Raw genomic sequence first — 21669 nt, 5'->3', positions numbered from 1 at the left:
AGACCTACTCTACTGTGCTCTGTAGTGTACTGTGTTGGGGGTTAGACACGCCCAACGTGTCCAGGGTGCCGGCCCGGTTCCGGCGTGTCCGAAACGGCCGAGAATTGACGGAGTTACCGTGTGGGGGTCCCCGGGGGGTCCCCGGAACATCCAGACTCCCAGGAACGCGCCCAGGGGGCCGGTCCGGGTCTGGCGAGCTGCCACATGTCTGAAACGGTCGAGAAATGACAGAGTTACCATGTGGGGGCCCCCGGGGGGTCCGTGTGGGGGTCCCCGGAACATCCAGAGCCCCAGGAATGGCCCAGGGCTCGTACTATAGTGTGTACTCTGTGCCACTTTACTCTGTGCTGTACTGTACTGGCCACTTTAGGTGTTGCAGCTTTCTGTGCTTGGACATATGGCCTACATACAGACATATGGAGCGGCGGCACCGCTCAAAAAACGTTGAAGACCCCTAGCTGGTCCAAAGTAAAGCAGCATCCTAATTTAGAGACGATAAACTACAGTGTGCACTGCGGTAGGTACAGCTACAGTAGCCTAGTACTATCTATCTATGAGAGAAGAGCTGTAGCAGCAGCCGCTGCTTTTTCTACAGCTCTCAGCTCTGAGTCTGAGCAGACAGACTCACCGGTTTCAAATAACGGTCCGACCCCCGAACTCTCACCAACCATCCACCGTTCTACCACCACACACGGTCACGTGAGCACCGAGGGGGCGTGCGTTCTTTCTCCCTCTTTTCTTTTTTGAGCAACTAGAAGGAGAGAGGGGGGGTGCACTGCGTGTGTGTGTCTGTGTGTGCGTCTGCCCAGTCCTCCCCCCCCCAAAAAAAGCAGTGTGTGTGTGCGCGTGTGATGTGTGTCCTTTGCAGTCTCACTCTCTCAGTCCCCCCCGGTCCTCCTCCATACAGAGGCGGTGGGATTTATTTTGTCCTGTCTGTCTGGTTTGGTTGTGGGACGCCGGAGATAACGGGACGAGAACATAATCACAACACATTATATTTTTTTTCCACTCTGATTATTACAAGCAGCAGCAGGTCGGCGTGCGCGTGGCGTCTGTCTGTCACGTACACTCGCGCGAGGAGCGATTATAACGGTGGAGAAGGGAAGAAAAAAAATCCCAACAACGGAATACTACAACGAAACGGGAACGGGCTGGAGAGGGAATATAAAATAATGCTCGTTTTTGTTTTAAAGTAACGCCTCGTTTTCCGTTAAAGGCTTTTCAATGCATCGCCGCTGGGACATTATTGCATTGGATTACAAAGTAATGTTTCTGGATATACTCGGATACTGCTGCTGGTGGTGAATATAGAGTAACTTTATACCGCTGGAGGGAAATGGACACAATCCACCGTTAGACTACCGCTGGCTGGGGGACCGAGGTGGATTTAAATACTATTCACTGGAAACAACTTCACAGTAAGTTTACTCTGCAGTATGTTTTACCTTGCTCATTGTGTTGTGTATGTGGAGTAGGCCTATGTGGACAAAAATAAGGTTTAAACTATTAGTATTTACTTCTGATTGATTTTAAACGCGTTTTAGCTAAAACACTATTAAAGCTTGTGAGGGAATAGTATCACATGAAGACAACGTGAAAACGAACAATAGCCTATAACAAACATAACATACAGCTGGAGTAGGCCTATATATCAAAAATAAAAACTGTAGCTTGAAGAAGTGAGACTTTTTTGTCCTCCAATCTTTAGATGTAAATTTACAATTACAATTTAGGCATTTAGCAGACGCTCTTATATTCCAGAGCGACTTACATTAAATACATAGGCTAATGTTATAGTCACATTCTTGTTGTACAATTGAGCCTTAAACGAGTTAAGAAGTATGTTCTTTTATGTTTAGCTTGTTGGTTTGAAGGTTGGCACCACCACCGAACCGTTAGACACTCCAACTGGTCTTTGTTCAGTGCCAACGGCATGAACCCCAAACAACCAAGCCAGCCCTTCTTAATTCCCATTAAAGCTGTATTCCTGTGTTTATTCCCGTTTTTAAATTAGCCTATGTTGTATAAAACAGGCTCTCATTACTCAAAGTTGTTGTAAAAAGGACCCCCATCATGTACACATGTACCCGTAAGGGTCCATTTGGTTCCATTTGGACACTCGGCGTTACATACCATGTCTAAGGGACCATCTGGAACCCCTGAGAGTCCCCTCCTGGACCACATGTTGAGAACCACTGGTAGGCTACAAGTCTAGCAGGTCTGGTTTTTATGTTCCGCTTTATTATTTCACTCTGTCTGCAGTCTATCTATGATCTGTTCCCATTGTCTTTTGATTTATTCCCCCACTTATTTAACCACTGGTTGGTGTGATTACATTACGAGCATTTAATGACCGTTTGATACAATATTCAGGCTATGGATATCAAAAAAGAACAGCTCTGAAATATTCCAGTAGATAAACACTCCTTGGGGCTGTATTATTTATAGCAGAACAGAGTGTGTGTGTGTGTGTCTAATTCGTGTTGTCTTGGAAAGTTTTTGGTGGGGCAACCGCTCCAGTTGGAGCCCCCTAGGCGTCAGCAGGGATTTGTGTAGCCGCCGTGCTACTGTAAAAAGCAAAAAGCGAGTCCAATTTGAATTGCAATGCTTCTTAATTTTCAGTCGAACATTTAAGGATACAGCCTCCCCTTACCCTTGCAGGCTTTTTCAGCAGTTACAGCTATGTGGCATCCAAAAAAGGGGGATTAGTGATGCATTTAATTTGCGGGGTTAGGCTATAGTGGGGAAAAAGAGAGACAATTTGTCTGTGTGGCAAATGACAAGAAAAAGTCAGAAAAATGTGTATGAGAACGGCTGTAAGGCAATGACACAGAGAGAGAGAGAGGGAAATCCTTTGCTGACATTGGAGGGTATTTTAAGAGTGCCCCCCTTCCTCTGTTTCAATAGACCTTTTCACACTTGACAATACAAACATTTCTAAATGTGTAGAGGTTTGCTTTCCTCTTGCAGTGTTTGTGAATATCAGTAGTAGATGACACATTGGAAGACATAAATACACTTGTGGGACCAAAGCTGTTGTTGCTTGGCAACGCAATTATACCACCACTGACATGTCCTTGTGTATTCAATCAACACCTGCTCGAATGAATAAATAAAAACATTTAGCTAAAACAGCCAAGAGGGCCACATGTTGATTGTCTGCGTCCTTCAAAGAGTAAATTGGACAAACCCCTCGGCATACCAAGAGCCTCGGTGTCACAAGCCACCTTAAGGATGCCTTAATCTCACTTTAATTGGATAATTTATCACCCCTGATCGCTGTCAGCGGCTAGAGAGAAAAATCAAGGAGAAGTGCTGTGGTAGACAGGAGTGAGCTCACCGTGACCACACACTGACTGCGTGTCACAGCGTCAAGACAGAGGGCCCCATTTATTTTGCACTTTCTCCAGAAGAAAATTGCAAATCGATGGCGTTTGTGATGTGAGTGACAAGCTTGTAAGCAGCCATAATGAATGTGGGGGATTGAGGCCTCCAGATTGTAGCCTTAGGGGGAAAGCTTTGGTGATGAAAACATTAAATCCCTGAAAAGTTTTATTGGATTGGAAACTTGTTATATAAAGTACACGCCCCGTTTCCTTTGTACATCTGAAAGAGGAATGAGTTAATTGGATGTTTGTAGTGTGTGTGTGTGTGTGTGTGTGTGTGTGTGTGTGTGTGTGTGTGTGTGTGTGTGTGTGTGTGTGTGTGTGTGTGTGTGTTTTTCTCACTTGCAATTATTGCTGAGAGAGAGAGAGCGAGAGAGAGAGAGAAGGGTTGAATTAATACTGCTGGCTCAACTGACTGTCAAGCTATTCAAAGTAATTTTCACCCGAAGGCACTTGAAACATAGCTGCCTCTAAAGTTCTCCTTTATGTAGTGCATTACAGTGCTTTAGTCTCCCTGTCATTAAGTGCACTTGATGTGCTACAAGCGATGTACGTTCTTTCTGTACGTCGTTCCTCCTTTATAAGATTATTTCCGAAGGTCGGCATCTCACCAAACCCCTTGTCGTGCACCGTGCAGCCATTACTTTAGTTTTGTGTTTTAGTTAGCAAATGGATAGCGTCAGTCTGTTTGTCATTCACATTGGCAAACAGAAGGCATTTACTTAAGGAGTGTGGCTCTTGTCCAAAACACACCCGTCCCTGTAGCATCCACAGAAGTGAAGTGTATATATAAAAAATGATAGCAGACAAGCCTATCAATCAGCGAAGAGCACAAATCCATCATCCTTATTCTTTCATAGAGGGCGTGTTGAGATCTGCGGTATAGTGTACCGTGCCAGTCGTTTCTCTTACCGCCCCCGCTGCTAAAGAAACCTAGAATCGTGAGCGTTTTAGCTTTTCAAGAGCGCTTTGCAATTAGTCCTATTGCTCTCGAGCATTGGACAATTGCTGCTTCAAAGTCAGTGTTATCAGGGAGAGAGAGAGATACTGCCTTTTTTCTTTTTTTTACCGCAGGTAGATAATTGTGTTTATTTGTCTGCTCTGAGACAGAGCATTCTGATGATGCCAGGCAGGCGGCAATTAGTGTGCTTATGAAAACACTGGGAGCGCTTTCTCAGTTTGATGCCTAGAACCCCTAGACAACCCGCTACAGCGTTGGGAAAGATTTTTTACATTTTTAAACTTGACGGATAGGACGGTGCGGAATGCTGCCGTGGTGGTAGAGGCAGCTAACACCTTGTCACCATTGTTACAACATTAAAATAAGGACTGGTTACTGGTTAGTCAGACTAATCAGATTTAGCCAATTAAAAAAAAATCATCTGTGTTCAATTTCATTTGTAGATATAAAAGAAACAATATAATACGCTACAGTATATAGTGCATTTAAACAAAACGTGTTTCTCGATCATTCAGTGACAGACTACAGGACTTGGATCAGGTAAAGCGGTGTATTAACCTTGACAATGATTTATTATATGTGTGTGCGTGCGTGCGTGTGTGTGTGTGTGTGTGTGTGTGTGTGTGTGTGTGTGTGTTGTGTGTGTGTGTGTGTGTGTGTGTGTGTGTGCGTGCGCACTGTGGGGAGGTTATTGTGACCGTTGCTTCGCCGCAGACTTTCAGGCCAGGGTCCAAGTCAGCGGAGCGTTCCGTTCCCTCCAACAGACCTGTCGCTCCGAGGCGAGAAAACAGCCACAACACCGCCCACTTTTTTCAAAAAGGAAATAAATAAAAAAGGCTTATTCTGTTTAAGCACTGGCCTCCCTCTGAGCAGTAAAGGTCGGGGCCTACAGAACAAGCAGATGAGCAATAGGTTTAGGCCTCGGGGTGGATAAGACACAGGTGGAGACCTGATAAGATGCAGGGGTGGCTGTGAACTGGACAGATTGATCTTTCTCTGGCCATGAACTGAAAGTCTCTCTCTCTCTCTCTCTCTCTCTCTCTCTGTCTGGAGCTCATCATAGCTGGGCCATCTGCCCCTGGCCGCAGACAGACACACCGGTCCCTCAGTGACTGAGCTCTCTCTGTCCTTTTGTCTGCTTTTCCATCTATCTCTCTTTTCGTTTTGGCTTTTTTGGTCTCTTATTTTCTCCACTGTGTTCTGTCTGTCTGTCTGTCGCTCTCTGTAAACATTGGAGCTTGCTTGGGACTGGAGAACGGGCACCTCATCTGTCCCCTCGGTTTCCCTCACTTTCTCTCTGTCTGCTATAATTGTTCCCAAACAACCAATGGCAGAGGGGACAGACGGATAATGCACTGCCCCATCCCCCCTCCCTACACACGCAAGGTTGCGCGTGCGCGCGCACACACACATGCACGAACGCACGCGTAAATCCATTGGGAGCACGATCAACAACCTGTCACCACCCGCCTGGTACAGAGTGTTATGATTCCAATGATGGAGTCATTATACTCACCATCAGTCTTTGAGAACATGTCCGTGATTAATTGGTATGATTGGCACACAGGTGTAAGTAATCACACATGTGTATGGCGTGTACAGCACAAAGTGATAATACAAATCACACACACACACACACACACACACCATGCTCCCCATCTCTTTAATGGTTATGGCGTCATTGTGAAGGTTTCATGGTGAAGGATAATCAACACCCTTTCTAGTCGATGTGAGAGGTTCTCTCTCTCTCTCTCTCTCTCTCTCTACCTGAGTTTCTCTCTCCAATGTGTCTCTATTTCCCAGTCCTACCCCACCTCCACAGATGGGCAGTATTTGAAATACATGTATTTGAAATACAGTACGTATTTTCTGTATTTAATACAGAAAGTATTTCAAATTGTATGTATTTGAAATACTGCCCATCTCTGCCCACCTCTCTCTCTATCTCTCTCTCTTCTTCTCTCTCTCCTGTTTGGTGCCACTGGGCTTGTCTCCAGCTTGTTGAGAGCGATTACCAGCTGGCGTCGCCAGATTGAAGAATGGACTGGCCCCCTGGGGCCCTTCCTCCCTCCTCCCCCTCCTCCTCCTCCTATCAACCCAGCTCTGGCAGGAAGGGGCGATGGGGGTGGGGGGTGGGTTTGACCCCCTAGGACGTTTAACCCGTGACCCCATTGATGTGTCTGAGAGGCCACAGATGAACAGGTTGCGGTCGGACCCATGCCGTTGGGCTGCGTTCTGCGCCCTGTTGAGCTATACATCTGTAGGGTGTCTGGCTCGGGGGAGTGGGCAGAAGGGTGCGTGTGTGCGTGTGCGAGTGTGTGCGCTTGTGTATGTGTTGTGGGGGAAGGGTCTGGAGGATAAAACAATTCTGTAGCTAAAACGTCAATGATCAATTCGCAACGTTGCTGCTGGTTGTATTGACATGTATTTGACTCATGCCTGTTTAACCACGTCCAACCTGGAGTCCCTATTTTGGACATGTCATTATAGGCTAAACAAAGACCTGTAAGCTATTGTCACTATTTTCAGTGGTTTTTCAGTAGTGCCAAGTGGTCTGGAGTTTGAACTGAAGCCTCTGTGTGACATCCTACCACCCAAAATGATCCATCACGGGTAAAAAGCTAGTGTTGTAGTACTCGAGTCTGTACATTTTTATTTATTCGGTCAAGTCTCGGTCTCTCCCACAATTTGACTCTGTCTCGCACCAAGGGACTCGGGACTCTTCCCCCACCGAGTCCACTCGAGGCACGAATCACTACAATAACTTCAATGAAATCATTTTATTATACCCGTATTATAAAGGAGTGACGTTATCATTATCAGAGAGCTGTCTGGGTGCTTATAGACCGCTATCTTGCTAAGTAACAGAGCACAGCTGACGTGCCTGTCTGCTCTCACAGTGTTCTATGTACCTGTCCAATGTGGAGAAAAAAGAAATATATATATGATCTCGTTTCGACTTGGTCTCGCCTCCCGTCAGTCTTGGTTTCAGACTTGGACTCGACCCCCTCCCACACTTGTGTTTTTTTTTTATGTTTTTTTTTGTGGCTTCCGCCTTTATTATTTTTTTTTTATGGAGGGACAGACAGTAGGCTGACAGGAAATGTGGAGAGAGATGGGGGAAGACATGCAGTAAAGGCCGTCGGGATCGGGAGTCGAACCCGCGGCACACTGCCAGACTGGATTACCAGCCAAGGTGCCTGGACCGCTGAGCCACGGCCCAGGCCCCCACACTTGGTCTTGACCCGGACAATATCGTATTTTATTTTTAATAATGTTTTACCATAAATGTTGCTCAGTAGCTAAAATTCCGTCTGTGTATACCTTTCCCCCCCCCCCCCCCTCCTTGTCCAAACAAGGCACCACAGTGGAGAGACTGTTTTTCCAGCGTTGAGGTTGCTGAAGTGCACTCATAGAAACATCAATATTTCCTGACAGACAAAACAATGTGGTCCAAGAATACACTGACGGCAGCAGGGCTACCGTTGACCTTTTCAGAGTATGGAATAACACTGTGTAAGTAATGCCAGCAGGTGAACACACACACACACACACACACACACACACACACACACACACCATGTAGTCATATATGGAGGAGGACGCTCCTTTACAGTAGACGTTGTTATCGTGTAACATGTGGTGGAATGGAATACGAGCAGCTTGACGTTATTCGTGAAAATGGTCAAAGAGGGACAGGATGAGAGCAAAAACATAGCTGTGCATAACATGTGCACACACATGCATGTGTACACACGCACACACACACTAGCGGTCTGCAGAATGCAGTGTGTATCGGTTCATTAATATTTCATGGTATTCAGATGATGTGCTTTCCCTGCTGAGCTGCAGCACAACCACAGATCAAATTGCAAATTCCTAAGTCGCCGATATTACAGGTGACAGCACAGAAATAGACACTACGGGCCGTATAGGAAGACTAAGGAGGATACATGTACGGTCGGCCCGGGCCTGAGCATCAAGACGAGAGATGTACGCACGCTGGAGTGATGGTTTATTTTAATATTTTATATAGAGCAGAACAAGGTGACTGTGTGTATGTGTGTATATATATATATATATATATATATATATATATATATATATACTATACACACACCCCGTAGTAACAAACAGAATAATATATGTGTATTTCATTGGCAAAAACAAGACGTTTGACTTTCATAATAATAAACCGTCGAGTTTACGAGTTCTGTGGGCGACGACCACAAAAGTCAAGTTTCCTGTACTCCCACTCATACGCCGGTATAGAATTATATTGGGCTGAACGAGTTGACGATTTACACTATACTGTGTGTAGTAGTAACGGGGACAGACGGATGTATGTGCTTTTCATTGGCAAAAAAAAACAAGATTGAAAAAGAAAAACGTGTCACTTTTTGAGTGTCATAATAATAACCGTCGAGTTTTTCTTTTTGCGATTCTGCGGGCGCGACCACAAAAGTCAAGTCGCTTGTACACCCACTCAAGCAACGCGCCGACTCAAATGCGCGAAACAAGCAAGTCTTTCTAAGAAGAAGGAAGGGCACGGGATAATAAATATGAGCCGGAGCAGCCAGGAAAGCACTATCTCAGCAAAGTATCACACGCTATCCCTTAAGTAATTACCTTCTCTGCTCACTTCACTGGGTTGCTTTATTCTTGAGCCTCGGAGCGCTGTTGACTCCATAATATGGTTTTAAATGCCAGAGTTTGACCTTAGTTAGCATATGAGGCATAGCTGAGGCACAGCTGATCAGAAACGACAGAAACAGGCATGGTGGTGGCGTGTGTATGTATATTCACAAAGACACTGAATATGTTACTCGTACTGACTTACAGCATGATGAAATTGAAACTGTGTGGGTTGAATTAATTTTCAAAAAGGCTAAATCAGTATTAGTGGGCACCGTCTACAGACCGCCTGACCAACATGGGTTCTATGATATACTTGAGGGGTGCTTAGCTGAGGAGGAATGTGTAGAGAAAATCCTGATTGGCGACTACAATACAGACATGCAACGTAAGGAAGCACCTGTGTTTAAGTCATTCAGTAAGTTCTGTGATCTACATAGTGTCAGTCAGCTAATTACCCAACCCACTAGAGTGTGTGATTCTACTCAAACTGTCATTGATCTCATTCTGTCCTCGGACAAATCCAGAATCTCCAAGAAAGGGGTTATTGTATGTGGGCTTAGTGATCATTTTATGATATTCTGTACCCGCAAAATACAAAAACTTAAGACCGGCTGCCACAAAACAGTCATATCAAGGGACCTCAAAACCTACTCTAGTGAGGTCTTTAACCAAGTATTGGAGAGTCTGGATTGGTCCGATGAGCTTAATAGCACACTTGTCGAAGAAGCTTGGCTTGGCTTCAAAACCAAATTTACATCAGTACTGAACTACATGGCTCCTTTGAGAACCACCAGGGGCAAAACCCGCTCGGAACCATGGATGAATTCGGACATACTGGCTGCAATGAAAGCCAGAGACAAAAAATGCTCTGAAGTTCTAAAATGCAAGTCAAAGCTAGCCAAGCGCTTCGACAGTGTTCGCCAAGCTCGTTTGAACAACCTAAATACACAACGAATCAAACTACGAAACAGTGTAACTGCCATGACCAAATCAGCTAAAAGTAACTTCATTAATGATAAAGCTGAGGAAAACAAAAACAATCCTCATGAGCTCTGGAAGCTACTAAACAATCAACTAAGCTATGGTCAGAAACTAAAAACCAGATTTTCGAACATAAACCTCAAATCTGACAACACTCTCATCACTGACAACCTTGATGTGGCCAACTACTTGAATATCTTCTTTACAAACATATCAACAACTCTGGTTAACAAACTGCCCTCCCACTCTGGGCTCTTTGGTGTAGAGCACATTACAACCTTCTACAAAAACCTAGGTGTTTGTAAAGACGATTTTAAACTAGTTATGGTAACAACCGATGAGGTAATTAAGAAACTGAGTGCCCTCCAACCCCACAAGGCCACAGGACATGACAACATTCCCTCCAAATTTCTCAGAGACTCAGCCATCTCTATAGCTCCAATCATCACCCACATAGTAAACCTCTCCATCAAACAGGGACAGGTCCCCCAAGATTTCAAACTGGCCAAAGTAACCCCCTTGCACAAGAAAGGGAGTAAATTAGACCCCGGCAACTACCGCCCTATTTCTATTCTTAGTTCCATCTCGAAAGTGATGGAAAAAATAGTCTATGAACAGGTTGAAAAGTATCTTGCCACTAATAAATTATTGTACGAGTTCCAATCTGGCTTCAGAACATCCCACTCCACTGACACATGCCTCCTCTATTTGAGCGACCACATCAAACAAGAGGTGGACGCTGGCAAATACTGCGGCATGGTCATGCTGGACCTCCAAAAGGCTTTTGACACCGTGAACCACTCCATACTGGTTAACAAGCTAAAAGCAATTGGTTTCGATAGCACATCAGTGAGCTGGATGCAATCCTACCTGGAGGGGAGAGAACAGATGGTGGAAGTGAACGGAACACTGTCCCCCCCCCTCCCAGTGAGCTGTGGCGTTCCACAAGGAAGCATACTAGGGCCTCTACTGTTCCTAATATATGTAAACGACATGACTTCAGCCTGTGACTGCAACTTGTTCCTGTTCGCAGATGACTCAGCACTGCTGGTCTCGGACAGGGACAAACTGCAGGTTGAAAATGCCCTCAGCTCTGAACTCGGTAGAATCTGCACCTGGCTCGCTGATAACAAACTATCTTTACACCTGGGAAAAACTGAATCCATTCTCTTTGGCTCTATTAGTAATCTCAGCAAGGCAAATGGCTTCTTGGTTAGAGTGGGTGACAATGTTATCACACGTAAAGATGAAATTACCTACCTAGGTTCCATCCTGGAGGCTAATCTTTCCGGTGATAAAATGGCCACCAACGTAATCAAAAAAGTCAACCATAGAACAAGATTCCTCTACAGGATCTCCTCACTGGTCAACAAAAACACCTTGAAGACCTTAACAGGAGCCCTTGTACAGGGTTTCTTTGACTATGCATGCACCTCCTGGTACCACAGCACCTCAAAGGCCCTTAAAACCAGACTCCAGACTTCCCAAAACAAACTGGTCAGGCTCCTACTTGATCTAGCCCCCCGAACCCACCTCACCCCTGCCCACTTCGACAGGCTGGAATGGCTTAGGGTCGACGACAGAGTACAGCATCTTGCAATGGGTCTGGTCCACAAGATTCGATACACCACCAAGATACCCATGTACCTGTCTAGATACTTCCTTAATGTTAACGAAGTCCACACCCACAACACCAGAGGGAGTGCAACGAACCATGTACAACCCAGATTCGGCACAAACAAGGGACTAAATTCTTTTCGCTCCTATGCCACCAAAATGTGGAACGCCCTACCAACTGTCATTAAGACATGCGAATCCCTTGACTCCTTCAAAACCGCTCTCAAAGGGCACCTACGGATGGCTGCAATTCGAAACTGGCCCCCGTAAAATCTGAATCCCCCCCCCCCGCCCCCCCCTTTTTTCCCCTCACTGTATATATTTCTTTTCCCTTTTTACCTCCTTTTTGATGAATTCTTTTGTGATGAATTCCTGTTCTGTCTATAGAAGTGTCTATTTGTACGTCTCTAAATGTTTTGATGATTTGAACATGGTGGACCCTGTTGGAAACAAGTGTAATGCTTAATTGGGTCGTCCACTCACAGTTAACAGCCTTTGTATTGAGTTTGTGCTTGAAATGTACTGTAATTCTGCAAACTGTTAATAAATTCTTCAATCAATCAATCAATCTCTCTCTCCTGTCAGATTTAGCATTTTGGGGGGGTGGGTGTATTTACATAGAGGACCCCCACAGGCGCTGGCATGGTAAACAACACCGCGCTAACCCTGGGACTTCTGTTGAACCTTTTAATGCAGGCTATGTAATGATCTCTTCTATAATGTATGCTATGTAATGGCCTCTCTTTTCTATTGAAGCTGCACCCTATGAGACTTCCCTGTTCTACCGTGGCTTTGGACCGGGGCCTCCTGGCTCCTGCAGCGCAAAGAGCAGAATTAGTATTTGTTTTGTTTGTTTGTGTATTTACTACTGAGCTAATAAGGGGCTGCCTGCATGCTTGCTCTGGGGGTAAATTGAATTTGGACAACTCATTTAGACCTGAGGATGATTCTAAAATTAAAAAAAAGGCGTCTAAATCCTAACAGTTTTCTGAAAAACCTATGTTTCTATGTCAGTGGTTCTCAAACTATTTCATGTCAAGGACCCCCAGAATTATATGTAATTGACAGCGGACCCCAATCTCAAAATATGCTGTTCCAGGGACCCAGAAGCAAAGATTTGAGTTAAAAACGTTATATAAACAATATATATTCAAAGATTTGCACCACATTATCCCGATTTTCCAAAAAATAGAAGATCTACAAGCCGAGTGCCGCGATACGAGCTTGTAGATCTGCTATTTTTCAATGGCTAAAGTATGACATAATGCTTAAAACACCAAAAGGGGTTCCCGTCCAGAATGGGTTAAGGGCAACATGTGTGTCAAACATAAGCAGGATTGTGTCAAAGGTTGTGCCCAACTTAGACACGGGATCTAAAATGTCTCAGTGGAAGAGCAGTGAGACTGAATACAACCACCCCAATTGTTGAAGTTATTGTACTGAATAATCACCTATTCTACCATACAGATGACATAATATGGCTTTAAGGAAAGGATTCCAAATTGGCTTCTTTGTTTTCTTGCACAATAACTTATTCTTTCCTTTTTATATATACAATGTGCTAATAAACTACTACCCGTACGGGTCAATTTGGATCCATTTGTACATTCTTTGGAATTAAAACGAACACTGATGATATTGCGCCGTAACAGCAGCATTATACATGTGCTGCATCACTGTAGACTCGCTTGTGTATCTGTGGATGGCTGTTGTTGGGTCACTCGGATAAATATGGGGGGATGGGGGGGTCTTTTTTTGTGTGTCAAGTCTCCAGTGGCTGAAAATACTTTGGTGAGAGAGAGAGAGAGAGAGAGGCAGATGGGGGAGGGAGGCAGGCATGTTCCTTGTTGCAGCAGAACATTCTGCCAATGTCCCCCATCGATGTCACTGGCTGGCTCCGCCGTCCTCCGCTTGGCTGCTGTGACGTGCGCTCGCCTGCAGCCAGGCTGTTTATATCGTGGAGCTATTGCAAGCCCACGTGTCTCATTTTGAAAGTACAGGCGATAAATAAAACCAATGCCATATTTTTTGGGGGACCACCGATCACCAATATTTTCCGTGGTAATTTGTCCCAAGAGGGCATACAATTTGTAATCAATTTCAAAAACATTTATCCAAAAAATACTTTTTGAGGGGGCGCTAGACCCACCTAAATGCCTAGCTTTGTGTGTTTGTGTTTACCACATAGTGATGATTTGATTGGCCGAGCACAGAATGTGTACCACATTTGTGGTGATTGATGATTCGATTGGCGATTTGATGATAAGAGCGCCCCTCACTTCACACGAGTGTGATTTTTAATGGGGATAATTGAGCGGATACTGGAAAAAAATGGCCGATATCGTTCTGGTGATAAACCATGGCTGACACACTCGTGACGCACTGGGCCATCGGCTGCTCAAAGCAGGCACACTTTGCTTGCATACCTGCGTGTCAGAATGCCCCCAGATTTGGCACAAACATGGGGATAAATTAATTCTACTATTATGCCACCAAAATATGGAGTGCCCTAACCCTAACCAACAGCCATCAAGTCCTTCAAAGGTGCCATAAAAGAGCCCCCATTTTCAACTGAACCTTGTCTTCTACAGTAGCTTGCCAAAATAAAATGCCCTCCACTGTTTTTGAGTGGCGCCTCCGCTCCATTACGCAGCTATGTGTATCCCTATGTATATGTACAGTATATATGTATGTGTACGCGTCCCAGCACGGAAAGCTGCACCATGATAACTGTCATTTCTCGACCGTTTCGGACGTGGGGAGGCTCTACTCAACGCAGCGTCCGATTGCGGTGAAACTGTGCATGCATATTCCCACTAGGCTGAGGAAGTGCCACTTGACAGTTTTCAAATCAGCCTCATGGTGGCGCTACAACAGGCCAAGCCGCGTCACACACACACACACACACACACACACACACACACACACACACACACACACACACACACACACACACACACACACAACAAAAGAACATGTTTATATTACTCCTAAACCTTTTGCCAAACATCACACACACTCATATCCTCCTGGTGGAGACCTGTGCCCAGAAGGGCACTTTTTCTAGTTATATAACTGTACCTCTGTACCTTTAAAGTATTCAATCAATCAACCAAACTCACAAGCCTCTGGGCCTGGCAGAGAGAGGAGATGAGAGGGAGGGAGGGAGGGAGAGAGACGGGGAAGCAGTGAGACTGGGAGAGGGATAGAAAGGAAGTCAGGGAGATGTAGAGAGGTGAGAAGTGGTTGGGGAGAAAGAGAGACAAAGAGGTGTGTGTGCGTGTGTGTGTGTGCACGCGCGCGCGTACATGCGTTGCATGTGCTATTATAAGCGGCTAATCCTCGCAGGCCCTTTGTGTGTGGACAGAATACCCTGTCTCAAGGGGGCATGATGGGTAGGCCTGGACCTGAGCCCATTCAAGTGTACACACACACACACACACCACCTCCTCCGTCCTCTTTTGTTAGTGTCCCCCTTTCACCCGAACCATGGAGACATCTGTTACAGGGAGGTAGGGAGGTGTGTGTGTGTGTGTGTGTGTGTGTGTGTGTGTGTGTGTGTGTGTGTGTGTGTGTGTGTGTGTGTGTGTGTGTGTGTGTGTGTGTGTGTGTGTGTGTGTGTGTGTGTGTGTGTGTGTGTGTGTGTGTGTGTGTGTGTGTGTGTGTGTGTGTGTGTGTGTGTGTGTGTGTGTGTCATGGAGAAGAGTGAGAGGAGGCTAAACAGGAGGAGGCAGATTAATTGATGGATGTACGTGTACAGCAAGCCTATAAACATGGACCTCTGCATGGGAGGAGACCGACGGGGGGACAGAGAGGGTCTCGCAGCAGGGCGAGACGGGGAAGGGGCTGTGGGACACTGAGGAAAGTACTGAAAATACAAGTTACATGCTCACAACGACGTGTGAACCTGTGGGCGTACTATTTTCATTTCAAGTATAACACTGTGTGTTTAATCGTTGACATATACAGTAGACCTTTGTTCACCTGTAAGACGCCTGAGGGCGAGTGCTGGCGCTTTGGCATGGGCGGGTCAAATCAACATGGCATGAATTCTGTACTGGCCATATATGGAGCATGACTTGAGTGTACAGGGATTGAGGTCAGATCAACATATGGAATGTCAGAACAGGTCAGCTCCATACAGAGACCTAAGGGTGGTAGCAGGGAGGGACTTTCTCTTGTCTTGAGTGTACAGGGTTTGATGAGGGCCCAGGTATAGGGCCGGGCCTTAATTTTCGGGCCTGTTGAGAACTCTAGTTTTCGCCGGCTGCCGGGCGTGGCTGCACTAATAACTTTGGGGCGGGCCCGTCTAGAGTTTGAAATTTGAATGGACAGGTATAAGTCAAAAGGGAGACATCGAAGAGGAAGGACGAATGGGGAAGGATCAACATATGGAATGTCAGAACAGTTTCTGACATATATCCATGTATGGAGATCTAAGGGTTTGAGGTTTGAGGTCAGATGTAGAGTTGCTGGCCAATATTGATGACATCAGTGATCTCCGTATATGGGCTTAACTGCGACAGCAGGTCACATTTACTATGACATAAGTCATAGTGCAGTGACCACTTCCATTGCATCTCATTAGCGGTGGGGTTCATGTGCTGCCTGGCCCGTGTGCACATACTGGTGCTTATCGGTGTGACGTTGTCTGTTAGTGTTAAGGTGTCAATTTCTATACATAATCATTGACGTATAAAAGAAAAACACGCTTATTTATCGTTCGATTAATAAAAAATGTGGTGTCTATGGAATAATCGCTGAGAAGATAATCAATAGTTAAAAGCCCTGGAGGAGATGGTGTGTGTGTGCGCGTGTGCGTGCGTGTTATCAAGGGAGGAGGAATGGAGGGAGGCAGTACAGGGAGTGGTGCATGGGGGTTAAGCAGGAGTAACTAGCTGCCTGTCATGGTGATTGTTCATCCTGTGCATCGGGGGATACGTGCCCCCGTTATGAGAGCTGGCGTCCTGGAGTCTATGTGGGCCACTTAGCCGTCTCTCTCTCTCTCTCTCTCTCTCTCTCTCTCTATGCCTCTCTCTCTGTCCTTAACTCTATTTCTCAATTGCGCTTCTCATTTTGCTTTCTCTCTCCGGCCCCCAGCTCTCCCCCTCTCTCTCTGTCTATCTCTCTCTCTCTCTCTCTCTCTCTCTCTCTCTCTCTCTCTCTCTCTCTCTCTCTCAGGGATACGAGTGCCGTCTGTCAGGTGGTGGGTTCAGGAACAGAGGTGGTTATTTATTATTTGTCTATGCAGATGATGCAGCTTTCTCTCTGGCTAAGAGGTGTTGCTGTCAGATGCTCTCTCTCTCTCTCTCTGCAGCATGAAACATCTTACACCCGTTAATAATATGCCCCTCCTCCTCTCCATCCCCAAAAATAAAACGCTCCAGTAATTACAACTCTGAGAGCTGTGTGTGCGTTTTCTATTAGAAGGCCTTGTACTCCAGCCTGGATACACAAATTACCCCGCGCCACTGGCGCATAAAAAGAGCGAGAGATCTCGAGACGAGAGAGTGTGTCAGAGTGTCAGAGGTGAGATGTATTTGGTTTCCCTCTCCCCTCCGCCTGGCGTGCATCACGAGCTTGTCTCCACGCAGGCGGGGTGAAGGTTTGTCAAGTGGCGTGCGGTTGTGGATAGGGGGGAGTAAACCCCCTCCTCCACCCGTGTGAGCAGCACCCCCGAGGAAGATGGAGGGCGACATTTGTATGTAAATGTTGAGAGATGCGTCTCTCGGCCACTGTAGGCATTCATTCTGGCAGGAAACGGAGCGGGGAGAGATAACCCGCCACCGTGGCTTTCCTGGGAGCTAATCTTGTCGTTTCTGACATTTTCTTTCTTTAGGGTGGGGGGGTTGGTGGCGTATTGTATCCAGTCAGGTGTGCGAGTGCGTGCGCGCGTGCGTTGTGTAGAAGGGAACATTTAAGTTGCTGTAGCATGCTCTTCTCTACGAACTAACACGTTAATACAGAGCAGTCATGACTCTACATCACTTAAGAATAAGAAGGTAGACTGGGCCATGGCTCAATGGTCCAGGCACCATGGCTGGTAATCCTGTCTGGCAGTGTGCCGCAGGTTCGACTCCCGATCCCGACGGCCTTTACTGCATGTCTTCCCCCCCATCTCTCTCCCCATTTCCTGTCAGCCTACTGTCTGTCCCTCCATAAAAATAAAAATAAAATAAAGGCGAAAGCCACAAAAAAAAACAAGAATAAGAAGGTATGCAATCTTACACAGTACACATGGGCACACAACACATGCACAATTCATACACTCTCACACACACACAACAAATGCGCAGTACACACGCATGCACGCACGCACGCGCACACAACTCAAAGAAGAGCCACACAAACACATGCATACACGCCCCACTGGTGTTGTTTCTGGGAAGGTTGATTGGGGAGGGAAGGACAGATAATGTGCAGTTTCAGGGCAGGTGTTTTTGGGAAGAGGACAGCATTTTAAAAGCAGATGTCTTGAAGTGGTGTGTGTGTGCGTGCGCGCAGTGTGTGTGTGTGTCAGGGCCGGTAGATAATCCTGATTAAAATGGAGCGTGAGGGGTGGGGAGGGGAGGGGGGTGAGACGAACGCACGGCAGCGTCCTCTTGTTTAGAGATGGAGCGGCTGACAGACGCTCAGCGTTTGTGAATAATATTCTTTTTTGAAATTACCTCTTTGCTTGTTTTTTTCCCTCATCCAGTTTTTGGAACGAGGGGAGATTGTCTTATGTCTTTAAACCGCTTTACACTATATTGACACTGGTGCATAAAACATATCTTCTGCAGGAGGAGGAGCCTATACTATGCAAGCCTGAAAAGATCACCTTGCCTGGTTTCTTTCCCCCTTTGTTCCTTCCTTTCTTTATGGTTTAAGTGTGCAGGTCTAGTAGCTATAGCCAATTCGTAATGTGCAACTAGTAAACACACCTTTCACAACTTGCTCATTTGCCGTCTCAGATCAACGCTGGAGTCTTTGGTTATAATACCATATCTCTGCCTTATGATCTCTCCGTCTCCTCCTCAGATCCATTCCCGGCGTCTTGGTATAACACCATATCTCCTTTTTTGCTTTGCCTATCTCCTCCTCGCACTCACTTATCGAGTCCCCTCTCTGCCGAAGGCAGGCTGTGAGCTTAATCCCCAGCCCCGCCGGGCTCAGCACACCCCTCCTCCTGGCGTGTGACGCTATCTCCTCGCCATCAGCGGGGAAAATGAGACAGTGTGCCCGATAGCGGCCCCCGTGTTTATTTCCTTCTCTGGAAACTTTCCTGTACCTTTATCCCTGAATCCCCTGTCGCAAAAAGATGAGCCGGCAGGACAGGAGGCCGCGTCGGTCTCTCCGTGTCTGTAGTTTTGTGGTTGGGTCCAATATGGCAGTGGTTCCCAAACTTTTTCATGTCAAGGACCCCCAAATTGACATTAATTAGCCCCGCGGACCCCCATTTGAAAAGATATTCCAGAGATCCCCATAAGAGAAGATTTTTAGCAGTGATTCTCAACCCGTTTAATTCCAAGGACCCCCAGTTTGACATGCATATTAGTCTACGGACCCCCTTTAATGGCATTTCTATCTCTGGGACCCCAATTTATATTGTAAAATCAATGTTAATTTAACTCTGAGAGTGTACAAATGGAACCTAACGGGTCCAATTGGTTCCATTTGTACACTCTCATGCAGAGTTAAAGACCAATAAGGCTCCATTTGGTTCCAAACTATCATTTAGATGGGGACCCCGTGGAACTCCCTCCAGGACCCCTGGGGGGGCCCCGGGCCCCACTTTTGGAACCACTGCAATATGGTATATGGGGGACAAAATTGACACGGAGCCCTGCAGCCCAGTAACAGGAGGTACATGGGGAGAGAGAGAGGGAGGGAAGGCGGGAGGCCAGAGTTTGGTCCGTTTCCACGGAGCAGTAATGAATTTGAACCCTGGCCTCTAGGGACTTAAACATAAGGACTAATAAATAAAAATGACTTTGGGGGGAGGGGGGGGTTGGCTTGGGGGTGGGGTTTGGGGGCACAGCCTGGGGTTTAGCACGTCTTTAAAAGCACTGCCAAAGATCTTCCACACACACCAGGGGCGCTTTTAATTCGGCAATCGCAAAATAAAGGCTTGCATGCTCTGCTTGCCAACTGCTCTGTCCTTTCGAGGTTTCTATCTGCCAGCGTGTGGGGGGGGGGGGTGGTGTGGTCGGATGGGAAACACTTCCATGCCAGAGTAAGATGGAGGCCCAACTGGCCCTATGAAACGTGCTCCATCCCTGCCGTTGACATCTTTAATCTGCCCATCTATCTCACTTTTAGCACACAGCATTAATGTGTTGACTACAGCTGTCGGGGCAGAAACATCTTATGTCCATATTCTAACTGTTTGTGTTTTTTCGTAGATTAACGCCCTCTACTTGTTCATACTACAGCATTACACAAAAGTTACTGTTTTTGCTATTTTTTAATTTGAATCCTGAACAGTTTTGGACATGTGAGGTTTCCACCCGACAGTGGCGATATGCTATCGTGGTGGTGTGTGTGTATTTTTTACTATACTTGACTGTGCGGACCAAATGTAGGCTATAGTAGCAGTAGCAGTAGAGAAATATACACTGTGAGGACTATTGTCCTGGTCCTCACAGTTGAATGTTATGCTTTAGCTATTGAAAAATAGCTAAAGCATAACAGCGCGCCACTCGGGAGCTTGTAGGTCTGCTATTTTTGAAAAATCGAACGACTAACATAGGAAAAGAACCACTGACATAGAAACATAGCTTTTTCAGAAAACTGTCAGGATGTAGAAGACATTTTTAGAATCTGATCTCAGGTCAAAATGGGTTAAACCTTATGGACGGGTGTTAGGATTACAGTTTTCCCTATTTTACACTTATAGTTGTGTGGCGATCTACAAGCTCACAACGTGTTGCATGCAGTGTGAGCTTGTAGATGGGTGCGTGCGCGTATGAGAGATTGGTATACTGCGTGCGTGTGTACATTGTGGTCCCGTGTCCTATCGCAGAAATAGAACACTCTGTGTGTACTTTGTGTGTGTGAAGTATGCAGTGCGGTCCTGCCATACTGTATGTTTATATACTGTACTAACACAGCCAGCCAGAGTTAGGGGGTTCCATTGATGGAGCGTGGTTGTAAAGCTGCCAAGGGTCAGTGGCACCATGCTAAAAATACGCACAATAAAAACACACAACGATAATGGGCACTGCACGTTGTGGTCCAGCAGCACTAGTAACCACCGGATTGCACATATACGCTGAATACGCTTCCTCCATCCCCGAGTCCGTTTCTCAATCGTAAAACCACATCAAATCATCGTTTTTTTTTCCTTTTAGGCGAACAATGATGGAGGTCTCTTGGTCCGAAAACACACACAGACACTCACACACACGCACACCACGCCTCGGGCAATGTTTAGTCTAGAAAATATGACTAACTCACCCCTCCGCAGCCCCACAAGCATGCACACACCTTGAATATCCATCTTTTTTTTGAGTGGTGCAACCACTCCAAGGAACAGCAATGTCCGTGTTAACCTATGTGACTATGTATGTGTATGTATGTGTGACGAGAGAGAGAGAGAGAGAGAGAGGAGAGAGAGAGAGAGAGAGAGAGAGAGAGAGAGAGGAGAGAGAGAGAGAGAGAGGAGAGAGAGAGAGAGAGAGAGAGAGAGAGAGAGAGAGAGAGAGAGAGAGAGAGAGAGAGAGAGAGAGAGAGAGCGCCACTCAGTTCACACGGGTGTGATTTTTTTAATATATATATATATATAACGTGTTGTTGTTTTACCACATGAAGTGAAGCCCACCAAACTACTGCCCCTGGCATTCAGTCCCATGAGGGGCCAACGGTCCCTAACCCCCAGCCGCCCTGGCCTGGCTAACTCATAAAGGAACGGGGGGCCCAAGCCATTGTAAATCACAGAGGAGTCTTGTTCGCCCCGACGCCTGCCAGAGAATGCCATGGGAATGGCATGTGCTGCCGTGGTCCGGCACACACAGAGAGGAGAAGAAGACGGCTTGTTGTGTGATAGATGCCGACCTTTGCCTCTGTTTGTGTCACGCAGGAGATGAATATTAAAAAGGGGTTGAA

The 21669-nt window shown here is 46.2% G+C and overlaps 1 protein-coding gene across 1 annotated transcript in view; it reads left to right on the top strand.

Annotated features, from left to right (window-relative positions):
• Positions 1 to 1174: 1174 nt before the first annotated feature.
• The window catches only part of ptprsa (protein tyrosine phosphatase receptor type Sa), a 270699-nt gene continuing 250204 nt past the window's right edge, over positions 1175 to 21669 (top strand). The window contains 1 exon segment of the mRNA XM_079505556.1: positions 1175 to 1418. The gene's annotated coding sequence lies outside the window, so the exon portion shown is untranslated.

The sequence above is a fragment of the Electrona antarctica genome (genome assembly GCF_951216825.1).
Source record: "Electrona antarctica genome assembly, chromosome: 7".
Classification (NCBI taxonomy): Eukaryota; Metazoa; Chordata; class Actinopteri; order Myctophiformes; family Myctophidae; genus Electrona; species Electrona antarctica.
This window is presented reverse-complemented; position numbering and strand designations above follow the sequence as displayed.